We start from the raw sequence: 6,008 nt of genomic DNA, 5'->3' as shown, positions 1-6,008 counted from the left end.
AGAATGTTCAGGTAGATAAGGTGATGATAATTGATTCCATTCGTTCATGAGTAGAGGAAAAATGGCAAATGTTATCTGATCTATGAGTGAATTAAGGGGTAAAAAATACATCGTTATCCTGTAAGTCAAGAAAAAAAAAAACTATCCAGTCCATAGAATCATAAGAACAAATTAATAGACCTTTCCTTCCATAATAAGTCGACTACAATACTAAATTATTTCTAACTATTTCTGTTAAAGGAAAATATCACGAACTCTAAACTTAATTTAATATTCGTCAAAATATATTTTTTGAAAGAATAATTTTTTTTTAATAGTTACCAAACCCATTGAGTATGATAGTTAAAGTCCACAATAAAACTGACCACTGACCAAGGGGACTTATTAGAAACATTGTGTGATCATCGTCAACAGGTAAACATTACAGGTATATAACAATGGTGTCTTAAGTCATCTATATCACTGTAGTTAATTATTTTGTTGTTGGTCATTATATTTGATATAGGATTCGTTCTACAGTGTTGAAATCTCTCGTTTGTTTTTGTGTTTTATCGTGCAAAATCTCGATAAAACAGTCGGGATGAAGTATTTTTCTTAATAAAGACTTCGATTTCACCGTTTTTTTCTTGCATTAATACACCCAAGCGACATTTGTAAACAAACGGGGGTTCTAACCGCATGTCTTTAATGAATAAATGAGGAATTGTTTATTGGTTTCTTATCAATTCATTTCTTCAAGGTGTTAAACTTACGTAACAACAACAACAACATTAATAATAGTTTTCTCCCTGTTGTGATGTTCACCGACACTACTGACTGACGCTCTTCACTAACCTCTATTGTTCTCTTCCAACAGGTCGGCTTAGACCCCTGATAGATGGCCTTCGGCGGACGTCCAAGCATCTCCTGGAACTCTTGACCCGCAGGTGAGAGTAAAACAACACCAGGTTTTATTCCCTCGTTGTAATTAAAACTGCCAGGTATTTCGTCAGAGGGTTTAGGAGGCCCCCACACCTATCCCCACAAAAGAGGTCCACCCTCCTCTCTGCCCTGCACTTATCCCAATCAACATCTGACACTTGATAGCAGAGTAATGAATAGGCATCGTTCTGGGGGCCTCTTTTTTTCTTTTAACACCGCCCATGCTCGGTGAGCTTTGCAGACGCCGCAGAAAATGAATGGGCACTTAAAATGTTGCAATGGATGCCTGGGTCACGCTCAGCCCAGGGGTGACCGTGATGACCACGTCCGCCCAAAGGTGCTCACGGTCCATGGGGTTTCAAGATTCCCTCCCTCCTCCTCCCTCCTCCTCCCCCCCTCCTCCTCATATTTCGACCTCCTCTTCTGCCTCGAACAACAAAGCCACCAGCAGCATCTTTTCTCATCTCGTCACCCGTAACTCAACATGTCCTTGAGCGATCAGGGCATCACGGAGGCCTAAGGGAGACTTGTGGTCGTAGTTCTTTCTCCTTTTGGGAGTTTCTCTCTCTCTCTATTTGTCTTTATTTATCCATTGTTCGGTTTATATACCTTTCTTCATCTTACTCTATATATCACTCTATCTCTCCCTCCTTCATCACTCTCCTCTTCTTCCTTCAGTGGCTCTCAGTTCCACTTATGCGACCAAAATGCTTTCTCCAGTGACCTCAGGGGAGTAAAGGGATCATCAAGGAATATAAATTTCTCTTTAAGGAAACGTTTAAGAAAAGTCTGAGATGGATTTAATAGAGGTGAAATGGCGTCTGTCTAGTCATTACGGCCAAATCGATTAAGAATGAGGAATTTCATTTTTTTTGTACTAATTGGACAAAAACTAAACCTCGCAGGAAACAAACAAATGGGCTTTATATTTTCTTGTCTATTTTCCTTCTGTGTTTATTTGTTATGATATTTACGTCTTTAGTGTGAATTTATTTGTTTCATAATGACTTAAAAACAAAAGAAATCTGATAAAAAACTTATTATTTTTAGCCTTTTTATTTTTGTTTGTTAATTAGAATAAAGATGTATTTTCAAGTAGCTAATATTTACAGCTAAGACTACAACAGCTATAAATGAAAACAAAGACTTAAACAACTAACACCTCACCAGCTATCAATTCAAGCAAGGACTCAACTTACAGCTAACACATCCCTAAAACTAACACCTACAGCTAACACATCCCTAAAACTAACACCTACAGCTAACACATCCCTAAAACTAACACCTACAGCTAACACATCCCTAAAACTAACACCTACAGTTAACACATCCCTAAAACCAACAACTACAGCTAACACATCCCTAAAACAAACACCTACAGCTAACACATCCCTAAAACTACCACCTACCACATCCCTTGCAAACTAACACCTACAGCTAAACACATCCCTAAAACTAACACCTACAGTTACAGCTAACACATCCCTAAAACTAACACCTACAGCTAACACATCCCTAAAACTAACACCTACAGCTAACACATCCCTAAAACTAACACCTACAGCTAACACATCCCTAAAACTAACACCTACAGTTAACACATCCCTAAAACCAACAACTACAGCTAACACATCCCTAAAACAAACACCTACAGCTAACACATCCCTAAAACTACCACCTACCACATCCCTAACACCTACAGCTAACAAGACCACTGACATTGTTTGTTTTATAATGTTCGTCGTAGAATAAATTGAAGTGAGTCAGGTGGGCCCTCAGAAGGCATACCTAAGAGGATAAATTGTTTGACTATGGTTCCCGTCATTACTGTCTTGGCAGGTACCCATCATCTGTTTGTTGTGGTTGGTGGGTTGGTGGGTTACAGGTTGTGGGTTGGTGGGTTGGTGAAGTTTGGGGTATCCAGGTAACCAGGTAACTATCATTATCATTAACACCCATCACGTTCCTGTTATTAATTCGCGGAGTTTGTTATTATTATTATTGTTATTATTATCTCTTGTCATTTTTACTTCACTCAGGTTAGAAATGTTGTGTCGTCATCATCATCACTATCATTCTCATCATCATAAACTTCAACACTATCATTCACCATTATCATCACTATTCCCATCACCATCTTCATTACCACCACTAACCATTCCTGTCACCACCACCACACCACCACAATCACCACCACCACCACAACCAGCCCTCGACCACAACCACGACCCACATTACGACTAGTAACCACCACGACCACATCACGACCACGTCCAGGCCTCTACCACACAAACCCTGCTTCTAGGAACATTGACCACGACCAGTACCTGCTCACTCACGACCTATGGCGGTCACTCCACCTCTACACACGATGACCTTCCTACCTGGTCACCTCCTTAACGTGTCTTCCTTCTCCTTGTTCTTCTTTTTGTTCTTGTTCTTATTTTGTTTTTTCTTTTTTTTATTTCTTCCTCTTTTTCTTCATCTTCTTCATTTTTCTTCTTCTTTTTATCAGCTTTGTTGTAAAAGACATAGATAGATAGATGGATAGAGATATATCTAAAGAAACAAAGTGAACAAAGAAGGAAAACAAAAACCAGTTATCTGAGGAGGTACACACACACACACACACACACACACACACACACACACACACACACACTATAACATAGGGCAATACAACGTTGTCTCGTTATCAACACGACTAACGCAGCCTTCATCACTACAGACCCGTTATTACCGCAACCTGGTAGCCAACCCGACCCCTATCTTTATTGAGGTATCTACATCATCATCCTCGCATCTCATTTATGTGTGAAGAGGAAGAGGGGGGTGGAGGAAGGGGAGGAAGAGGGGGGGGGGAGGGAAGAGGAAGGGGGGGAGGAAGAGGGTAGAGTAGAAGGTTCACCAGGATATCTCTCTCACTCGCTCTCTTAATCGCTTTCTCTTTCTTTCTCTGTCTTTTTCTCTCTCTCTCTATCATCTGTCTCTCCCTCTTTCTCTCTCTTTCTCCTCCCCTCTCTATCTCTTACAGCACCATCTACATCTCCACAACATCTTCCTCTCCACAGCACCCAAATAACCCCAGCATCTTTACATCACCACACACCCTCGCTGGGATACCTTATGACGTGGCTAAGGGATAATGGTAGTAAAGAAGGATTATCTGAACACCACGGCTATAATTACCATCATTTTCATTACCATAGCTTCCATCATGGGGGCCTTTAGTTGATGGGTTTACCGTCTCTTTTAGTTTATGGGATATTACCGTCTGTTTTACCTGTCATGTAGGTGTTTATGTGTGTGTAGGAAGTTATTACTATAGTTTTGACGGTAATAAGAAGTTTCACGGCTAAATACAGACAGAATAGTGAGTTCAGTTTACTCTTAATACAGTGATAAGGAGTAAGGAAAGAGTATGTCCTAATGGTGAGCTGGGATAGGGAACTAGATGTCTTTGAGTCTTAAGTGGTTTCAATGAGTTTACAGCCCAATTCATTCAAGATCATCATAAACTCATCATCCTTAAACTCAAGACTCATTGAGCCTATTAGGAAGAGACAATACCCAAGATTAAGAGTCTGATATATTTAGCTTCGAGACTCATTTTGAAGCTTCGAAAGAGAAGTGAAGTGATTAATAGATTTTTTTTCTACTTCGGTAAATATATTTCTCTGAATGAAAGATTGAAGTGTTGACAGTACAGATGGCGCTTACTAGTTTATTGTGATAGTATTTGAACCAACGAAAATATAATAGCAATCTGTATCTCCACCTCAAGCCTCGAAAATTACCTATAATTTCGAACACTACCTACAATTTCGAACAATATCTATAACTTTGACGACCTATAACTTCGACAACCTATAACTTCGACGACCTATAACTTCGACGACCTATAACTTCGACAACCTATAACTTCGACAACCTATAACTTCGACAACCTATAACTTCGACGACCTATAACTTCGACAACCTATAACTTCGACAACCTATAACTTCGACAACCTATAACTTCGACGACCTAAAACTTCGAACACCACCCATAATTTCGAACACTACCTATAACTTCGAACACCACCCATAATTTCGAACACTACCTATAACTTCGAACACTACCTATAACTTCGAACACTACCTATAACTTCGAACACCACCTGAAGGATAATATCACTCTCTTGTTTTTTTTTTGTACACGTATCTGACTGTCTTAAAGTAATGTAGAAACTGTCAACAAGTGATTTATCGAACCACGGAAAGTCAATCACGTTATGGGGTGGTCAATAACACTGCAGGAACTTGTTTGGACGGTCGAGCTAAGGTTAGATACATCCCTTGTGTGATCATGACTTGCCCCTGACACAACCAACAATTCAAGCAAGGAGTAATATCGTGTAAATAAATCGACCACTGATGAACAGAGGACAAAAAGTAATAAGATTGTAAAATGATGATGACAGAGGACAAAAAGTAATAAGATTGTAAAATGATGATGATGAAGGTGGATAAAATTATTTAATCTTTATTATTTATTTATTTATTTATTTATTTATTTTCTGTCTGTCTGTCTTTGTCTCAGTTTTTCTATTTACCCTTCTCTCTTTATCACTCACTTTCTTTCTCAGTTTTTCTTTATCACACTCTCTCTCTCTTTCTCTTTATCACACTCTCTCTCCTTTCTCTCTCTTTATCACACTCTCTCTCTCTTTCTCTCTCTTTATCACACTCTCTCTCTCTTTCTCTCTCTTTATCACACTCTCTCTCTTTCTCTCTCTTTATCACTCTCTCTCTCTCTCTTTATCACCCCCCCCTCTCTCTCCCAGATAGAAATAGTTAACATTAGGTAATCGGTAATATCAAATTCCATCATTAATCTCCAGCCAGCGATAAATTCCGGCCTTATCGCTGGTAATTGAAGATTTAGTAAGACACTACAATGATAATCACGACCTCCTGCGTCTGTTCTCACGTTCCAGAGAGAGTGAGAGAACTGAACGTAAGAGTATTATGAACGAGGGTGATGGAGAGTTGAACGCTGAGTAGAAAGTTATCCTCCCTGTGTAGAGTGGTGGTGAAGTCTTGTT

The sequence above is a fragment of the Homarus americanus genome, unplaced genomic scaffold (genome assembly GCF_018991925.1).
Source record: "Homarus americanus isolate GMGI-L3 unplaced genomic scaffold, GMGI_Hamer_2.0 scaffold40333, whole genome shotgun sequence".
NCBI classification, from domain to species: domain Eukaryota; kingdom Metazoa; phylum Arthropoda; class Malacostraca; order Decapoda; family Nephropidae; genus Homarus; species Homarus americanus.
Note: the sequence above shows the minus strand (reverse complement) of the source record.